The sequence below is a fragment of the Sinohyriopsis cumingii genome, unplaced genomic scaffold (genome assembly GCF_028554795.1).
Source record: "Sinohyriopsis cumingii isolate HCF-2022 unplaced genomic scaffold, ASM2855479v2 utg002482l, whole genome shotgun sequence".
NCBI classification, from domain to species: Eukaryota; Metazoa; Mollusca; class Bivalvia; order Unionida; family Unionidae; genus Sinohyriopsis; species Sinohyriopsis cumingii.
In genome coordinates, this window is record NW_028316226.1 from 60,014 (window position 1) to 81,018 (window position 21,005).

The 21,005-nt window shown below is 34.8% G+C and overlaps 5 non-coding genes across 5 annotated transcripts; 2 read left to right on the plus strand and 3 right to left on the minus strand.

The window, feature by feature from the left end:
• Positions 1-3,594: 3,594 nt before the first annotated feature.
• Positions 3,595-3,665, minus strand: Trnag-gcc (transfer RNA glycine (anticodon GCC)). The gene has a single exon. It is a non-coding gene; the product is annotated as a tRNA-Gly (tRNA).
• A 1,432-nt stretch (positions 3,666-5,097) lies between these two features.
• Trnap-ugg (transfer RNA proline (anticodon UGG)) lies at positions 5,098-5,169 on the plus strand. The gene has a single exon. It is a non-coding gene; the product is annotated as a tRNA-Pro (tRNA).
• A 6,806-nt stretch (positions 5,170-11,975) lies between these two features.
• Positions 11,976-12,046, minus strand: Trnag-gcc (transfer RNA glycine (anticodon GCC)). The gene has a single exon. It is a non-coding gene; the product is annotated as a tRNA-Gly (tRNA).
• Positions 12,047-13,478: 1,432 nt separating this feature from the next.
• Trnap-ugg (transfer RNA proline (anticodon UGG)) lies at positions 13,479-13,550 on the plus strand. The gene has a single exon. It is a non-coding gene; the product is annotated as a tRNA-Pro (tRNA).
• A 6,615-nt stretch (positions 13,551-20,165) lies between these two features.
• Positions 20,166-20,236, minus strand: Trnag-gcc (transfer RNA glycine (anticodon GCC)). Its single transcript has one exon. It is a non-coding gene; the product is annotated as a tRNA-Gly (tRNA).
• Between the last annotated feature and the right edge of the window lie 769 nt (positions 20,237-21,005).

Sequence of the window (21,005 nt, forward strand, 5' to 3'; positions counted from 1 at the left end):
GATCAACCTGTCTTGCATTTCTTTACCTTTCAGAGATCAATCTTCAGGACTTCAATCAGCCTCAGCTTTCAAAAGTTGACAACCCTATTAAGAATAAATATGCTTGATAAAGTTATATTTACAGTTACACGGTGCAACATTTTGGAATTGTTATCTTCACAGAGCTGTAACAACAATAAGTCATCTTGCAGATGCGGAACGTCGATTGAAACCAAAAAAGAACATAATTGTTAGTTTTAATTTGTAAGCTTGTAAAGAATGTAAGAAAGAAAAAAAGATCGACTTTAACCAACAAAGAACGTACTTGTTACATTTGTTTTGCAAGCTTTTAAGGAATGTAAAAGAAAAAAAGAACGTGGACTGAAACCAACATAGATCGTAATTGTTATTTTTTGTTTTGTAAAGTTGTATGGAATATAAAGGAGAAAAACTAAGAACGTCAAATGTAACTAACAAAAAACGAAATTGTTAGTTTTGTTTTGTTGAGAATATTTATTCTTCTTAAAACTTCAGGTCTCTGTTTAACCACTTGCTTGATTTTTCAACTTATTTCTCGAAATACATCGAACAAGCGTCATTAAATCTTGTTGATGTTGCAAAATCGTGTGGGAAATATGTGTTTGGAATTAACAATGCTCCTGAACCCATGCCTTACAGGAAAGGTATTTAACGTAACAATTGATGAATCTCCTTTAAATATATCCTAATGTCCCGATTATTCCCGTTTGCAAGTTTATTCTGTTGTATAATGTCAAATTTAGGAAATCTACTCCTTATTCCCTTTCTTTTTCGTTTTAATTTTAATTGATGAATGTTGGTTGTTATATCCAGTCAGGAAACTATTTTTCCTCCACATGGGTCCAAACGAGGAAACTATCCTCAATACACCTAACGTAAAAAATGGTAATTTATGGCCGTTGCACACCTTTATTTCTCCAAGTATACAGTTTTAAGAGGCTGTAAGTTTGGTCAGTTTTTTCCAGGAAATCATTTGTATCTTTAAAAGATGGATAGTGTTTCTGCGCCAAAGTGTTTCGATCAAAATAAATCCGCTCGGCAACACGCTCAGTCTGTCTTGAACAATCTGAAACAATGTGCCACTTGTCCGAACTTCGCTTGGCATAGTCCAGTTCTAGACCGGTTTGTGACTTTTCAGATAAATATAACAATACCTTGGTATTGAATTCGGAATACAGCAGTCGAATTCCCTTGTGTTCAGAAATCTACCTAAACATACTTTTCCAAGACTTCGTCTGATTTCCATTTACTATTGAAAAATATCGTCTGACTTCCATGTTTTCTGCAAGTTTCCGTCTGACTTTTATTTACCTTTTCAAGATTCAATCCGAGTCCCATTTCTGTCTCACTTCAAACTGGGTTTGTAATAGGCTGATAATATTGCAAAATCATTTCATTGTAGCTCTAATTCCAAAATGTACTGATGAAAGACATTGGTGGCATTACTTTTACTAGACTTCTTGATTGCCAGAGAATTGTTTTAGCATTAATTTTGCAACTCCCTATTTTATGATTTACTGAGGTTTGAGTTCTGGATAGAAACATCAGGTGTGCTTTTGTTTCGATAGGCAGAAATGCATTTCTGCACATTCTCAGGCATACAGTTCTATGAATGCTATGGCATGCAGTTTAATACATCCTCAATGACAAAATAATTGCTTTTGATTTTTGGATTCACGGGGCATCCATCAAACGAGGGACATTCTGTATGAGAAACCCCATCTCCTGATGGAAGACTTTAAGTTGTGGCGTTGGCATACAAAACATAAGTGAGCGACAATTAGCTTACAGCGAAAAACGATAGTACAATTTAGGACCATGCACACATTCTGAATGTAAAAGTATCCTTTCATCGACTTGGAATCAAATGAAGGCCGCCAGCGTCTGTGTATATATATATATATATATATATATATATATATATATATATATATATATATATATATATATATATATATATATATATATATATATATATATATATATATATATATATATATATATATATATGGCTCTTAGATCTTTCTACAAGACACATGCAAGTAGAGAAATGGTGTTCATTTCTAAGGAGGTTGTGAATCAAATAAAATCCGTCCTGAATTAGTTTGTAAGCAAGACATTAATGGACGCAATTCGCACTATTGGTACAGTTTTCCTATCCTAAAGTTTGGTGTATTGCTTAGATAAAACCTGCAATCAACTTTGCCTAATGCATCTACTGCAAATATATTTGTTTCGTTTACTATAATATTCAACGCTGGCAGCAAGATCATGTATAATACTAAAGGTTTAGTAAAGAACATGCCAAATATCTGGTACACCAGGATTTCCTGAGGAAAAACTAATGATCTGATCTCAAATCCAAATAAAGATGTTTTCATACAAAATTAATAATCTTACTTTATAATCTACAACCATATACACAATAGGCCTTCAATATGTTATTGATTAAAAAGACATTATTCAGATAGGCCCAATCTCCTACCCGCAATTAAGGAGAAACTTCAATCACACAGTAGAAATACAGTATAGATAACAGTTTGCCTTTTAAAAAAAAAATGATTGTATGTTGTTTACACATATATGTATGTTTGCGTGCGTGCATGTTTGCGCATGAGGATATAGTTTATCTTTCAAACGGTGTAATTGTAGATATAACAGTATGTCGTACATTTATTCTTAATGACGTTGTAGAGTTTTGAAATTGCAGGCTGATTATAGTTCTATTTGTTGTCCTCTGAAATGTAATGAAACCCATGACAGGTTGATCATCTAAACATTTACATCTCCAATGATGACTTTCCTACATATGACATTGTGCAGGCATAAACTTTGAACTCTTGTGTGATTTCGAACGAGAGAGAGGGAGAGAGAGAGAGAGAGAGAGAGAGAGAGAGAGAGAGTGCGAGGGAGAGAGAGGGAGAGAGAGAGAGAGAGGGAGCGAGAGAGAGAGGGAGAGAGAGAGGTCAATGATCGTTTGATACAGTAATCTGTAAATAACACAAAAACATTGTGAATGGGAACTTAGTATCATTCCTTTCAGTCTGGATTTGAAATCAGTTCAATGAAATTCGAGTCAAAGTTGGCTGGAGAAGGTCAAACGTGAAACGAGGTTTACAGACAGACATAAATGTTGAAATAAATTGAAGACATCTCTAAAAGAGTATTCTAGTGTCATAAAGTAAATGATAATAACACGTTCAGTACACTGAAATGTTCTTGTGTTAAAATAATTAAGGGCGATAGGCATCGTCATCCGGATTTAAAGATTAACCTCTAACTGAAAAATGAAGGTTATTACGCTCTTCCTACAGTTCCAATTAGAAACTCCTTATAGACAAGATAAGGATCTGTCCCATTGTAATGGAAAGCTGTTTTGCACCAACATCCATCTTTTTTTCCGGGAAGCGAGGGACACTCAGTGTGAGACATCCAAGCTTCTGATTCAAGGACTGTTCCGATTTCAGTTGTGGAGTTGGCATAAAACACAAAAGTGAGCGAAAATTAGACTAGGGCAAAAAGAGTTATTATAAATATTGGATTATGCAAACATTCTAAAATTATATAAAAAAAATTTGCATCGGCCGGGAATCGAACCCGGGCCGCCCGCGTGGCAGGCGAGCATTCTACCACTGAACCACCGATGCACATTATTCCCTTGCTTCGTAAGGGCCTATCTCCCCACCGTGTCTTTACCTTAACTGCCTAATGTCATTTACATGTCTGTGTCATCTAATTCAGTAGGCGTTGATTTATTGATTGACTGCCTATGGGGTTACAATGCATGCTGTTAGAATTAACCGACACAACACATCTCTTTATTTGATTCTGAAACGGCGTAGATTACTTGGATTGAAGCACTTTCTAAATTGGAGACAGCCACATTATTTCTCACTTGCTAGTCTCTTCAAAGGTCTTGTCTGCTTGAATTTCATCTCACATCTATCCACAAGATGCATTTTAGTAGAAAACGGTATTCGTTTTCAAGGAGGTTGTAAATAGAACAAAGTCTATCCGGAATTGGTTTTTAAGCAAAATATTGATGGACGAATTCATAATATTTGTACAGATTTCCTATCATATCTTTAACGAAAGATGAATGTGCTGCTTAGAGAGAACCTAAAACGAACCTTGCCTAATCCACCTACTGGAATTATCTTTTTTGTTGTTGTGAAAATCAACTGTCAAATTAATGGTATGACCGTCGACTAGAATGGCAAATTTGGCTTCCATCGACATACATCAGCATGCATTCATCTTTATGCATAATCCAAGTGTCAAACGGGGACGCCGGCGAATGGAGAATGCTGTTTGATCAACGAATTGTCCAAGGGTCTATCGGCAGCAATTAATATTATGTAGATCTGAAACTCTTGATTATTATCAACAGTAAAATTCAGATGAGTTGGATTTCATTTAGAAGCATGCAAATAAAATATCATTTTAATTCTAAATATGTCTTCGTCATCGGAAATCGACTTTATCTTAAAGCATGTTAGTCTAAACAAAGTCAACTAATTACTTTTCATTTATTACCCACAACAACAATCAGCTTGATTGCATAGTTTCGGTCTTGAATTTAGAGAACCAGTCTGTGTATACAACAATGAATAATGTCATCCATAAATTACATATATTACAAAACACAATCTTCAGAGAAAACTAAGAGAGAAAAAGAAAACACTTTATAGGAACATTAAGTTCCTTCCTATCATCTGGTCTTAAATGATGCAAAGATTATTAAAATTCATTAAATTTAGTTTGATCATGGGTCATTTGCGACAGTTTTTTCTCCTTGGAAGAAGGACTTATATGTGTATGTCTCATAGATTTGGGAGATTAGCTTTGAAGCAAACTGAATAGTAAATGATATCAAAAGACTGATATTTCGAAACAATACTATTTGTGCATGAAATGTACACAAGGAAATGAAATATGTACGTTTCATCTATGATATAATCTTTTCATGTGCAAGGATCTGAGTAACAGCAGCGCACTGATATCAAGCTGTAGATAAGGTACGGCTCGTATGCAGGACAAATATAAAGGCGGATAATGGCACGATTATTTCCCATGTGAGGCTCGTTGGTCTAGGGGTATGATTCTCGCTTTGGGTGCGAGAGGTCCCGGGTTCAAATCCCGGACGAGCCCACCATTTTGGAAATGAAAGTTAATACTCATTTTGTAGTATCCTGGTAAATGGTTGAAGCAATCTCTCGGGACAGCCATGAGTGAAATATTTCATTTTCAATTATTCGTGTAAATGCAATACTTTTGACGGATTGATTTCGGAAACGCTGGTGAATTGTCATTTCTCCAAAACTTGAAATAGGTTTTCATATAGTTAGTCAAGTACAATTAATTGGAAGTTAACTTCCCAGAACCCCATTTACGACTTCAGCTTCAGAGGATGTACTGAAATTCTTGAACAAATATAACTACTGTATGGACCAGTGGATTAGCATAGTTTTTCATTGCACTCTTATCTTCCTCTGAACAAAGTTAACCTCCACACCCATACAGAAAAAGTTTGTTTTAGACATCCTTATCAAAATGTATGCTAATAATTATTTAACTTCTGCCAGTTTTGATTGCATAGTTTCATTCTTGAATTTAGGGAACCAGTTTATGTATACAAGAAAGACTAATCTTAACCACAATTACATATGTCAGAAAACACCATCGTCAAAGAAAACTAAGAGAAAAAAAAACACTTTATAGTGACACTAAGTTCCTTCTTTTCTTATGCAATAATGATTAAAATTCATTAAAATCAGTTTTTCCTTTGGTCATTTGCGACAGTTTTTTTTTGGCCTTGGAATAAGGACTTATATTTGGGTCATTATCTTCATTATTTGGACATAATATCGACAAGTAACTGGAGAAGAAAGCCTGGCGATGAATGTAAAAACAAAAGTAATTTGAAGTTATTCTGTCTTCTTGTTCTGAAGCAAATTGAATAGTTTAATGATGACGAAAGACTAAGATTTTGAAACTTTACTAGTTGTGTATGAAATGTACTCATTCTCAAAAAGGAGCATGCCCATCAAGATATATAGACAGATAAAGATATCGGTCAATCGATAGATTGATATATAGATATATATTTCATCATTCCAACGAAGGAAGATACCCATCAAGAGAATCAAAATACTTGAACAGGCAATACAATAGACATATAGGCAGACAAACAGGCAGACAGGTTTACAGTGGATTGAGATTGAAACAGACATACAGTTATACATAGAGACAGACAGATAGATGCGAATGAATCTATGTACCATAAAGGTCCCGAAGAATGTTCATTAAAAGTAAATAAATTAAATGCCTTTTGGTTTCCTCTGCATTCTCTTTATACAGTTTAAACAATACATAACATAAAACAGTTTTCGCATCATATGAATTATATTTTCAACTTTACAATTTTCACTTGTTTTAACGTTAATTGCTAGGTCTGAATTAATTAGAAACATTCACCACTTACTACCATTCGATTTACACTTTTAAAAACCAGGCTTGTCGATACTCGGAAGACTGGATCTCGCCCAAAATGCTCCTTATATTTTCATTTCCTTTGTAAGCTCTATTCAAAGTGTAACTTTGAAACGCATCAGGAAATTGTTGTTGCAAATCACACAAATATTCACACAAATATTCTCTTGCAAACTTTGATTCATATGCTGAACATCGATTGAAACTAACAAATAACGTAATTGTTATCTTTTGTTGTGTAAGGTTGTAAGGAATGCAAAGAAGAAAAAATAAGAACGTCGATTAAAACCAGCAAAGAACATGTGTGCGTGTGCGTGTGTGTGTGTGTGTGTGTGATATGGATTTTTAACGTAGCTTTAATAATTTATCAGTCATATCGCTACGATGTCCGCAGTGCGACAGATTATAGTTACGTCTAGCACTGGGGCATCATGCCGCAGACATGTAGCATGATGTCCCACCCAGTCATATTATCCTGACACCAGGCGGACCAGTCCTAACACTAACCTCTTAATGCTGAGCGTGAAGCGAGGCAGCTGTTAGTAGCATTTTGTAAGTCTTTGGTATGACTCGACCGGGGATCAGCAAAGAACGTAATTGGTAGGTTGTGATTTTTCTTGTTGAGAATCTTTATTCTTCTTAAAACATCAAGTCTCAGTTTACCCACTTTCTTGATTTTCTAACCTATTTCACGAAAAGCAACAAGCAAACATCATTAAATGTTGTTGATTGTTACAAATCGTGTGGGAGATATGTATTGGGAATTTGACAATGCTCCTGAACGTACGACTTATTGGAAAAGTATTTTACGTAACAATTGAAGAACCTCCTTTAGAACTATTCTAGTGTCCAGATTATGTTTTAAAGTAAGTATATGATACTAGTTTAAGATGATGCGCCAAAGCATATTCACCCCTGAATTTTCAATCAAGTGTTCGGTTCGTTAGAAAGCGAAACCATACAAAAGGCATATGGTCAATTAAGTGTTTTATCGTTGCAGTTCAAAGATGAACAAGTAAGTCAAATTAGGAAAACTTTGATGTTCAAAAAAATTCACATTTACTCTGCGAATGTATGTCTGTCCATATAATCAGTAAGAATTAAGAATAAAATGTCTTCAGTTAGTTCGCTCTAAAATTGTAAGACATGTTCATGAAACTTGGTCTGTCCTTATTTCAAAATCAACAAATTTCATTTTACTCCCGTTCTCTTATTGTGTGTGTCTGAAGGTGATAAATACCGACTACCACTTGATCAATATCATAAGTAGGTAACATCTTCGGCTAGAGAGTTTATTCTGTTTCTCGGATTTTCAAATGCAACTGTTTCTGCTATAACTATGCATCACCACGGCTCCTGTTCATTCACTGGCTTCGTATGTAACTGCACGTGTTACATTTCCAATAAGTACCATGTGCTTGAAGAGGGTTTCCGTTCTTTTAAATGTTTTGAACGCAACTGATCGTGCAAAAATTGTGATAATCACCATGTCCTGGAAGAGGTCTTCTGCTCTTGCTGAGGAGTATAATGCAGTGTATGGCTTCAGACACCATGTGCGGCCAGTGATTTCTCTCCCTTTAAAGGTTTCAATTGAAATAAATAGTCGCATAATTGCGATTCGAATTCAATTGAATATATTATAATTTTCTTCCTAAGTTATGCTTTCGGTGAAAATAATATCGGTGTTTTCTCGTTGTGTATGTGACATATGTTGGGAAGTTATATTTGTAGTTGTAGATGGCTAGATGATCAACCTGTCTTGCATTTCTTTACCTTTCAGAGATCAATCTTCAGGACTTCAATCAGCCTCAGCTTTCAAAAGTTGACAACCCTATTAAGAATAAATATGCTTGATAAAGTTATATTTACAGTTATACGGTGCAACATTTTGGAATTGTTATCTTCACAGAGCTGTAACAACAATAAGTCATCTTGCAGATGCGGAACGTCGATTGAAACCAAAAAAGAACATAATTGTTAGTTTTAATTTGTAAGCTTGTAAAGAATGTAAGAAAGAAAAAAAGATCGACTTTAACCAACAAAGAACGTACTTGTTACATTTGTTTTGCAAGCTTTTAAGGAATGTAAAAGAAAAAAAGAACGTGGACTGAAACCAACATAGATCGTAATTGTTATTTTTTGTTTTGTAAAGTTGTATGGAATATAAAGGAGAAAAACTAAGAACGTCAAATGTAACTAACAAAAAACGAAATTGTTAGTTTTGTTTTGTTGAGAATATTTATTCTTCTTAAAACTTCAGGTCTCTGTTTAACCACTTGCTTGATTTTTCAACTTATTTCTCGAAATACATCGAACAAGCGTCATTAAATCTTGTTGATGTTGCAAAATCGTGTGGGAAATATGTGTTTGGAATTAACAATGCTCCTGAACCCATGCCTTACAGGAAAGGTATTTAACGTAACAATTGATGAATCTCCTTTAAATATATCCTAATGGCCCGATTATTCCCGTTTGCAAGTTTATTCTGTTGTATAATGTCAAATTTAGGAAATCTACTCCTTATTCCCTTTCTTTTTCGTTTTAATTTTAATTGATGAATGTTGGTTGTTATATCCAGTCAGGAAACTATTTTTCCTCCACATGGGTCCAAACGAGGAAACTATCCTCAATACACCTAACGTAAAAAATGGTAATTTATGGCCGTTGCACACCTTTATTTCTCCAAGTATACAGTTTTAAGAGGCTGTAAGTTTGGTCAGTTTTTTCCAGGAAATCATTTGTATCTTTAAAATATGGATAGTGTTTCTGCGCCAAAGTGTTTCGATCAAAATAAATCCGCTCGGCAACACGCTCAGTCTGTCTTGAACAATCTGAAACAATGTGCCACTTGTCCGAACTTCGCTTGGCATAGTCCAGTTCTAGACCGGTTTGTGACTTTTCAGATAAATATAACAATACCTTGGTATTGAATTCGGAATACAGCAGTCGAATTCCCTTGTGTTCAGAAATCTACCTAAACATACTTTTCCAAGACTTCGTCTGATTTCCATTTACTATTGAAAAATATCGTCTGACTTCCATGTTTTCTGCAAGTTTCCGTCTGACTTTTATTTACCTTTTCAAGATTCAATCCGAGTCCCATTTCTGTCTCACTTCAAACTGGGTTTGTAATAGGCTGATAATATTGCAAAATCATTTCATTGTAGCTCTAATTCCAAAATGTACTGATGAAAGACATTGGTGGCATTACTTTTACTAGACTTCTTGATTGCCAGAGAATTGTTTTAGCATTAATTTTGCAACTCCCTATTTTATGATTTACTGAGGTTTGAGTTCTGGATAGAAACATCAGGTGTGCTTTTGTTTCGATAGGCAGAAATGCATTTCTGCACATTCTCAGGCATACAGTTCTATGAATGCTATGGCATGCAGTTTAATACATCCTCAATGACAAAATAATTGCTTTTGATTTTTGGATTCACGGGGCATCCATCAAACGAGGGACATTCTGTATGAGAAACCCCATCTCCTGATGGAAGACTTTAAGTTGTGGCGTTGGCATACAAAACATAAGTGAGCGACAATTAGGTTACAGCGAAAAACGATAGTACAATTTAGGACCATGCACACATTCTGAATGTAAAAGTATCCTTTCATCGACTTGGAATCAAATGAAGGCCCTCAGCGTCTATATATATATATATATATATATATATATATATATATATATATATATATATATATATATATATATATATATATATATATATATATATATATATATATATATATATATATATATATATATATATATACATATATATATATATATATATATATATATATATATATATATATATATATATATATATATATATATATATATATATATATATATATATATATATATATATATATATATATATATATATATATATATATATATATATGGCTCTTAGATCTTTCTACAAGACACATGCAAGTAGAGAAATGGTGTTCATTTCTAAGGAGGTTGTGAATCAAATAAAATCCGTCCTGAATTAGTTTGTAAGCAAGACATTAATGGACGCAATTCGCACTATTGGTACAGTTTTCCTCTCCTAAAGTTTGGTGTATTGCTTAGATAAAACCTGCAATCAACTTTGCCTAATGCATCTACTGCAAATATATTTGTTTCGTTTACTATAATATTCAACGCTGGCAGCAAGATCATGTATAATACTAAAGGTTTAGTAAAGAACATGCCAAATATCTGGTACACCAGGATTTCCTGAGGAAAAACTAATGATCTGATCTCAAATCCAAATAAAGATGTTTTCATACAAAATTAATAATCTTACTTTATAATCTACAACCATATACACAATAGGCCTTCAATATGTTATTGATTAAAAAGACATTATTCAGATAGGCCCAATCTCCTACCCGCAATTAAGGAGAAACTTCAATCACACAGTAGAAATACAGTATAGATAACAGTTTGCCTTTTTAAAAAAAAATGATTGTATGTTGTTTACACATATATGTATGTTTGCGTGCGTGCATGTTTGCGCATGAGGATATAGTTTATCTTTCAAACGGTGTAATTGTAGATATAACAGTATGTCGTACATTTATTCTTAATGACGTTGTAGAGTTTTGAAATTGCAGGCTGATTATAGTTCTATTTGTTGTCCTCTGAAATGTAATGAAACCCATGACAGGTTGATCATCTAAACATTTACATCTCCAATGATGACTTTCCTACATATGACATTGTGCAGGCATAAACTTTGAACTCTTGTGTGATTTCGAACGAGAGAGAGAGAGAGAGAGAGAGAGAGAGAGAGAGTGCGAGGGAGAGAGAGGGAGAGAGAGAGAGAGAGGGAGCGAGAGAGAGAGGGAGAGAGAGAGGTCAATGATCGTTTGATACAGTAATCTGTAAATAACACAAAAACATTGTGAATGGGAACTTAGTATCATTCCTTTCAGTCTGGATTTGAAATCAGTTCAATGAAATTCGAGTCAAAGTTGGCTGGAGAAGGTCAAACGTGAAACGAGGTTTACAGACAGACATAAATGTTGAAATAAATTGAAGACATCTCTAAAAGAGTATTCTAGTGTCATAAAGTAAATGATAATAACACGTTCAGTACACTGAAATGTTCTTGTGTTAAAATAATTAAGGGCGATAGGCATCGTCATCCGGATTTAAAGATTAACCTCTAACTGAAAAATGAAGGTTATTACGCTCTTCCTACAGTTCCAATTAGAAACTCCTTATAGACAAGATAAGGATCTGTCCCATTGTAATGGAAAGCTGTTTTGCACCAACATCCATCTTTTTTTCCGGGAAGCGAGGGACACTCAGTGTGAGACATCCAAGCTTCTGATTCAAGGACTGTTCCGATTTCAGTTGTGGAGTTGGCATAAAACACAAAAGTGAGCGAAAATTAGACTAGGGCAAAAAGAGTTATTACAAATATTGGATTATGCAAACATTCTAAAATTATATTAAAAAAATTTGCATCGGCCGGGAATCGAACCCGGGCCGCCCGCGTGGCAGGCGAGCATTCTACCACTGAACCACCGATGCACATTATTCCCTTGCTTCGTAAGGGCCTATCTCCCCACCGTGTCTTTACCTTAACTGCCTAATGTCATTTACATGTCTGTGTCATCTAATTCAGTTGGCGTTGATTTATTGATTGACTGCCTATAGGGTTACAATGCATGCTGTTAGAATTAACCGACACAACACATCTCTTTATTTGATTCTGAAACGGCGTAGATTACTTGGATTGAAGCACTTTCTAAATTGGAGACAGCCACATGATTTCTCACTTGCTAGTCTCTTCAAAGGTCTTGTCTGCTTGAATTTCATCTCACATCTATCCACAAGATGCATTTTAGTAGAAAGCGGTATTCGTTTTCAAGGAGGTTGTAAATAGAACAAAGTCTATCCGGAATTGGTTTTTAAGCAAAATATTGATGGACGAATTCATAATATTTGTACAGATTTCCTATCATATCTTTAACGAAAGATGAATGTGCTGCTTAGAGAGAACCTAAAACGAACCTTGCCTAATCCACCTACTGGAATTATCTTTTTTGTTGTTGTGAAAATCAACTGTCAAATTAATGGTATGACCGTCGACTAGAATGGCAAATTTGGCTTCCATCGACATACATCAGCATGCATTCATCTTTATGCATAATCCAAGTGTCAAACGGGGACGCCGGCGAATGGAGAATGCTGTTTGATCAACGAATTGTCCAAGGGTCTATCGGCAGCAATTAATATTATGTAGATCTGAAACTCTTGATTATTATCAACAGTAAAATTCAGATGAGTTGGATTTCATTTAGAAGCATGCAAATAAAATATCATTTTAATTCTAAATATGTCTTCGTCATCGGAAATCGACTTTATCTTAAAGCATGTTAGTCTAAACAAAGTCAACTAATTACTTTTCATTTATTACCCACAACAACAATCAGCTTGATTGCATAGTTTCGGTCTTGAATTTAGAGAACCAGTCTGTGTATACAACAATGAATAATGTCATCCATAAATTACATATATTACAAAACACAATCTTCAGAGAAAACTAAGAGAGAAAAAGAAAACACTTTATAGGAACATTAGGTTCCTTCCTATCATCTGGTCTTAAATGATGCAAAGATTATTAAAATTCATTAAATTTAGTTTGATCATGGGTCATTTGCGACAGTTTTTTCTCCTTGGAAGAAGGACTTATATGTGTATGTCTCATAGATTTGGGAGATTAGCTTTGAAGCAAACTGAATAGTAAATGATATCAAAAGACTGATATTTCGAAACAATACTATTTGTGCATGAAATGTACACAAGGAAATGAAATATGTACGTTTCATCTATGATATAATCTTTTCATGTGCAAGGATCTGAGTAACAGCAGCGCACTGATATCAAGCTGTAGATAAGGTACGGCTCGTATGCAGGACAAATATAAAGGCGGATAATGGCACGATTATTTCCCATGTGAGGCTCGTTGGTCTAGGGGTATGATTCTCGCTTTGGGTGCGAGAGGTCCCGGGTTCAAATCCCGGACGAGCCCACCATTTTGGAAATGAAAGTGAATACTCATTTTGTAGTATCCTGGTAAATGGTTGAAGCAATCTCTCGGGACAGCCATGAGTGAAATATTTCATTTTCAATTATTCGTGTAAATGCAATACTTTTGACGGATTGATTTCGGAAACGCTGGTGAATTGTCATTTCTCCAAAACTTGAAATAGGTTTTCATATAGTTAGTCAAGTACAATTAATTGGAAGTTAACTTCCCAGAACCCCATTTACGACTTCAGCTTCAGAGGATGTACGGAAATTCTTGAACAAATATAACTACTGTATGGACCAGTGGATTAGCATAGTTTTTCATTGCACTCTTATCTTCCTCTGAACAAAGTTAACCTCCACACCCATACAGAAAAAGTTTGTTTTAGACATCCTTATCAAAATGTATGCTAATAATTATTTAACTTCTGCCAGTTTTGATTGCATAGTTTCATTCTTGAATTTAGGGAACCAGTTTATGTATACAAGAAAGATTAATCTTAACCACAATTACATATGTCAGAAAACACCATCGTCAAAGAAAACTAAGAGAAAAAAAAAACACTTTATAGTGACACTAAGTTCCTTCTTTTCTTATGCAATAATGATTAAAATTCATTAAAATCAGTTTTTCCTTTGGTCATTTGCGACAGTTTTTTTTTGGCCTTGGAATAAGGACTTATATTTGGGTCATTATCTTCATTATTTGGACATAATATCGACAAGTAACTGGAGAAGAAAGCCTGGCGATGAATGTAAAAACAAAAGTAATTTGAAGTTATTCTGTCTTCTTGTTCTGAAGCAAATTGAATAGTTTAATGATGACGAAAGAGTAAGATTTTGAAACTTTACTAGTTGTGTATGAAATGTACTCATTCTCAAAAAGGAGCATGCCCATCAAGATATATAGACAGATAAAGCTATCGGTCAATCGATAGATTGATATATAGATATATATTTCATCATTCCAACGAAGGAAGATACCCATCAAGAGAATCAAAATACTTGAACAGGCAATACAATAGACATATAGGCAGACAAACAGGCAGACAGGTTTACAGTGGATTGAGATTGAAACAGACATACAGTTATACATAGAGACAGACAGATAGATGCGAATGAATCTATGTACCATAAAGGTCCCGAAGAATGTTCATTAAAAGTAAATAAATTAAATGCCTTTTGGTTTCCTCTGCATTCTCTTTATACAGTTTAAACAATACATAACATAAAACAGTTTTCGCATCATATGAATTATATTTTCAACTTTACAATTTTCACTTGTTTTAACGTTAATTGCTAGGTCTGAATTAATTAGAAACATTCACCACTTACTACCATTCGATTTACACTTTTAAAAACCAGGCTTCTCGATACTCGGAAGACTGGATCTCGCCCAAAATGCTCCTTATCTTTTCATTTCCTTTGTAAGCTCTATTCAAAGTGTAACTTTGAAACGCATCAGGAAATTGTTGTTGCAAATCACACAAATATTCACACAAATATTCTCTTGCAAACTTTGATTCATATGCTGAACATCGATTGAAACTAACAAATAACGTAATTGTTATCTTTTGTTGTGTAAGGTTGTAAGGAATGCAAAGAAGAAAAAATAAGAACGTCGATTAAAACCAGCAAAGAACATGTGTGCGTGTGCGTGTGTGTGTGTGTGTGTGTGATTTGGATTTTTAACGTAGCTTTAATAATTTATCAGTCATATCGCTACGATGTCCGCAGTGCGACAGATTATAGTTATGTCTAGCACTGGGGCATCATGCCGCAGACATGTAGCATGATGTCCCACCCAGTCATATTATCCTGACACCAGGCGGACCAGTCCTAACACTAACCTCTTAATGCTGAGCGTGAAGCGAGGCAGCTGTTAGTAGCATTTTGTAAGTCTTTGGTATGACTCGACCGGGGATCAGCAAAGAACGTAATTGGTAGGTTGTGATTTTTCTTGTTGAGAATCTTTATTCTTCTTAAAACATCAAGTCTCAGTTTACCCACTTTCTTGATTTTCTAACCTATTTCACGAAAAGCAACAAGCAAACATCATTAAATGTTGTTGATTGTTACAAATCGTGTGGGAGATATGTATTGGGAATTTGACAATGCTCCTGAACGTACGACTTATTGGAAAAGTATTTTACGTAACAATTGATGAACCTCCTTTAAAACTATTCTAGTGTCCAGATTATGTTTTAAAGTAAGTATATGATACTAGTTTAAGATGATGCGCCAAAGCATATTCACCCCTGAATTTTCAATCAAGTGTTCGGTTCGTTAGAAAGCGAAACCATACAAAAGGCATATGGTCAATTAAGTGTTTTATCGTTGCAGTTCAAAGATGAACAAGTAAGTCAAATTAGGAAAACTTTGATGTTCAAAAAAATTCACATTTACTCTGCGAATGTATGTCTGTCCATATAATCAGTAAGAATTAAGAATAAAATGTCTTCAGTTAGTTCGCTCTAAAATTGTAAGACATGTTCATGAAACTTGGTCTGTCCTTATTTCAAAATCAACAAATTTCATTTTACTCCCGTTCTCTTATTGTGTGTGTCTGAAGGTGATAAATACCGACTACCACTTGATCAATATCATAAGTAGGTAACATCTTCGGCTAGAGAGTTTATTCTGTTTCTCGGATTTTCAAATGCAACTGTTTCTGCTATAACTATGCATCACCACGGCTCCTGTTCATTCACTGGCTTCGTATGTAACTGCACGTGTTACATTTCCAATAAGTACCATGTGCTTGAAGAGGGTTTCCGTTCTTTTAAATGTTTTGAACGCAACTGATCGTGCAAAAATTGTGATAATCACCATGTCCTGGAAGAGGTCTTCTGCTCTTGCTGAGGAGTATAATGCAGTGTATGGCTTCAGACACCATGTGCGGCCAGTGATTTCTCTCCCTTTAAAGGTTTCAATTGAAATAAATAGTCGCATAATTGCGATTCGAATTCAATTGAATATATTATAATTTTCTTCCTAAGTTATGCTTTCGGTGAAAATAATATCGGTGTTTTCTCGTTGTGTATGTGACATATGTTGGGAAGTTATATTTGTAGTTGTAGATGGCTAGATGATCAACCTGTCTTGCATTTCTTTACCTTTCAGAGATCAATCTTCAGGACTTCAATCAGCCTCAGCTTTCAAAAGTTGACAACCCTATTAAGAATAAATATGCTTGATAAAGTTATATTTACAGTTATACGGTGCAACATTTTGGAATTGTTATCTTCACAGAGCTGTAACAACAATAAGTCATCTTGCAGATGCGGAACGTCGATTGAAACCAAAAAAGAACATAATTGTTAGTTTTAATTTGTAAGCTTGTAAAGAATGTAAGAAAGAAAAAAAGATCGACTTTAACCAACAAAGAACGTACTTGTTACATTTGTTTTGCAAGCTTTTAAGGAATGTAAAAGAAAAAAAGAACGTGGACTGAAACCAACATAGATCGTAATTGTTATTTTTTGTTTTGTAAAGTTGTATGGAATATAAAGGAGAAAAACTAAGAACGTCAAATGTAACTAACAAAAAACGAAATTGTTAGTTTTGTTTTGTTGAGAATATTTATTCTTCTTAAAACTTCAGGTCTCTGTTTAACCACTTGCTTGATTTTTCAACTTATTTCTCGAAATACATCGAACAAGCGTCATTAAATCTTGTTGATGTTGCAAAATCGTGTGGGAAATATGTGTTTGGAATTAACAATGCTCCTGAACCCATGCCTTACAGGAAAGGTATTTAACGTAACAATTGATGAATCTCCTTTAAATATATCCTAATGTCCCGATTATTCCCGTTTGCAAGTTTATTCTGTTGTATAATGTCAAATTTAGGAAATCTACTCCTTATTCCCTTTCTTTTTCGTTTTAATTTTAATTGATGAATGTTGGTTGTTATATCCAGTCAGGAAACTATTTTTCCTCCACATGGGTCCAAACGAGGAAACTATCCTCAATACACCTAACGTAAAAAATGGTAATTTATGGCCGTTGCACACCTTTATTTCTCCAAGTATACAGTTTTAAGAGGCTGTAAGTTTGGTCAGTTTTTTCCAGGAAATCATTTGTATCTTTAAAATATGGATAGTGTTTCTGCGCCAAAGTGTTTCGATCAAAATAAATCCGCTCGGCAACACGCTCAGTCTGTCTTGAACAATCTGAAACAATGTGCCACTTGTCCGAACTTCGCTTGGCATAGTCCAGTTCTAGACCGGTTTGTGACTTTTCAGATAAATATAACAATACCTTGGTATTGAATTCGGAATACAGCAGTCGAATTCCCTTGTGTTCAGAAATCTACCTAAACATACTTTTCCAAGACTTCGTCTGATTTCCATTTACTATTGAAAAATATCGTCTGACTTCCATGTTTTCTGCAAGTTTCCGTCTGACTTTTATTTACCTTTTCAAGATTCAATCCGAGTCCCATTTCTGTCTCACTTCAAACTGGGTTTGTAATAGGCTGATAATATTGCAAAATCATTTCATTGTAGCTCTAATTCCAAAATGTACTGATGAAAGACATTGGTGGCATTACTTTTACTAGACTTCTTGATTGCCAGAGAATTGTTTTAGCATTAATTTTGCAACTCCCTATTTTATGATTTACTGAGGTTTGAGTTCTGGATAGAAACATCAGGTGTGCTTTTGTTTCGATAGGCAGAAATGCATTTCTGCACATTCTCAGGCATACAGTTCTATGAATGCTATGGCATGCAGTTTAATACATCCTCAATGACAAAATAATTGCTTTTGATTTTTGGATTCACGGGGCATCCATCAAACGAGGGACATTCTGTATGAGAAACCCCATCTCCTGATGGAAGACTTTAAGTTGTGGCGTTGGCATACAAAACATAAGTGAGCGACAATTAGCTTACAGCGAAAAACGATAGTACAATTTAGGACCATGCACACATTCTGAATGTAAAAGTATCCTTTCATCGACTTGGAATCAAATGAAGGCCGCCAGCGTGTGTATATATATATATATATATATATATATATATATATATATATATATATATATATATATATATATATATATATATATGGCTCTCAGATCTTTATACAAGACACATGCAAGTAGAGAAATGGTGTTCATTTCTAAGGAGGTTGTGAATCAAATAAAATCCGTCCTGAATTAGTTTGTAAGCAAGACATTAATGGACGCAATTCGCACTATTGGTACAGTTTTCCTATCCTAAAGTTTGGTGTATTGCTTAGATAAAACCTGCAATCAACTTTGCCTAATGCATCTACTGCAAATATATTTGTTTCGTTTACTATAATATTCAACGCTGGCAGCAAGATCATGTATAATACTAAAGGTTTAGTAAAGAACATGCCAAATATCTGGTACACCAGGATTTCCTGAGGAAAAACTAATGATCTGATCTCAAATCCAAATAAAGATGTTTTCATACAAAATTAATAATCTTACTTTATAATCTACAACCATATACACAATAAGCCTTCAATATGTTATTGATAAAAAAGACATTATTCAGATAGGCCCAATCTCCTACCCGCAATTAAGGAGAAACTTCAATCACACAGTAGAAATACAGTATAGATAACAGTTTGCCTTTTAAAAAAAAATGATTGTATGTTGTTTACACATATATGTATGTTTGCGTGCGTGCATGTTTGCGCATGAGGATATAGTTTATCTTTCAAACGGTGTAATTGTAGATATAACAGTATGTCGTACATTTATTCTTAATGACGTTGTAGAGTTTTGAAATTGCAGGCTGATTATAGTTCTATTTGTTGTCCTCTGAAATGTAATGAAACCCATGACAGGTTGATGACTTTCCTACATATGACATTGTGCAGGCATAAACTTTGAACTCTTGTGTGATTTCGAACGAGAGAGAGAGAGAGAGAGAGAGACAGAGAGAGAGAGAGAGAGAGAGAGAGAGTGCGAGGGAGAGAGAGGGAGAAAGAGAGAGAGAGGGAGCGAGAGAGAGAGAGGGAGAGAGAGAGGTCAATGATCGTTTGATACAGTAATCTGTAAATAACACAAAAACATTGTGAATGGGAACTTAGTATCATTCCTTTCAGTCTGGATTTGAAATCAGTTCAATGAAATTCGAGTCAAAGTTGGCTGGAGAAGGTCAAACGTGAAACGAGGTTTACAGACAGACATAAATGTTGAAATAAATTGAAGACATCTCTAAAAGAGTATTCTAGTGTCATAAAGTAAATGATAATAACACGTTCAGTACACTGAAATGTTCTTGTGTTAAAATAATTAAGGGCGATAGGCATCGTCATCCGGATTTAAAGATTAACCTCTAACTGAAAAATGAAGGTTATTACGCTCTTCCTACAGTTCCAATTAGAAACTCCTTATAGACAAGATAAGGATCTGTCCCATTGTAATGGAAAGCTGTTTTGCACCAACATCCATCTTTTTTTCCGGGAAGCGAGGGACACTCAGTGTGAGACATCCAAGCTTCTGATTCAAGGACTGTTCCGATTTCAGTTGTGGAGTTGGCATAAAACACAAAAGTGAGCGAAAATTAGACTAGGGCAAAAAGAGTTATTACAAATATTGGATTATGCAAACATTCTAAAATTATATAAAAAAAATTTGCATCGGCCGGGAATCGAACCCGGGCCGCCCGCGTGGCAGGCGAGCATTCTACCACTGAACCACCGATGCACATTATTCCCTTGCTTCGTAAGGGCCTATCTCCCCACCGTGTCTTTACCTTAACTGCCTAATGTCATTTACATGTCTGTGTCATCTAATTCAGTAGGCGTTGATTTATTGATTGACTGCCTATGGGGTTACAATGCATGCTGTTAGAATAAACCGACACAACACATCTCTTTATTTGATTCTGAAACGGCGTAGATTACTTGGATTGAAGCACTTTCTAAATTGGAGACAGCCACATGATTTCTCACTTGCTAGTCTCTTCAAAGGTCTTGTCTGCTTGAATTTCATCTCACATCTATCCACAAGATGCATTTTAGTAGAAAACGGTATTCGTTTTCAAGGAGGTTGTAAATAGAACAAAGTCTATCCGGAATTGGTTTTTAAGCAAAATATTGATGGACGAATTCATAATATTTGTACAGATTTCCTATCATATCTTTAACGAAAGATGAATGTGCTGCTTAGAGAGAACCTAAAACGAACCTTGCCTAATCCACCTACTGGAATTATCTTTTTTGTTGTTGTGAAAATCAACTGTCAAATTAATGGTATGACCGTCGACTAGAATGGCAAATTTGGCTTCCATCGACATACATCAGCATGCATTCATCTTTATGCATAATCCAAGTGTCAAACGGGGACGCCGGCGAATGGAGAATGCTGTTTGATCAACGAATTGTCCAAGGGTCTATCGGCAGCAATTAATATCATGTAGATCTGAAACTCTTGATTATTATCAACAGTAAAATTCAGATGAGTTGGATTTCAT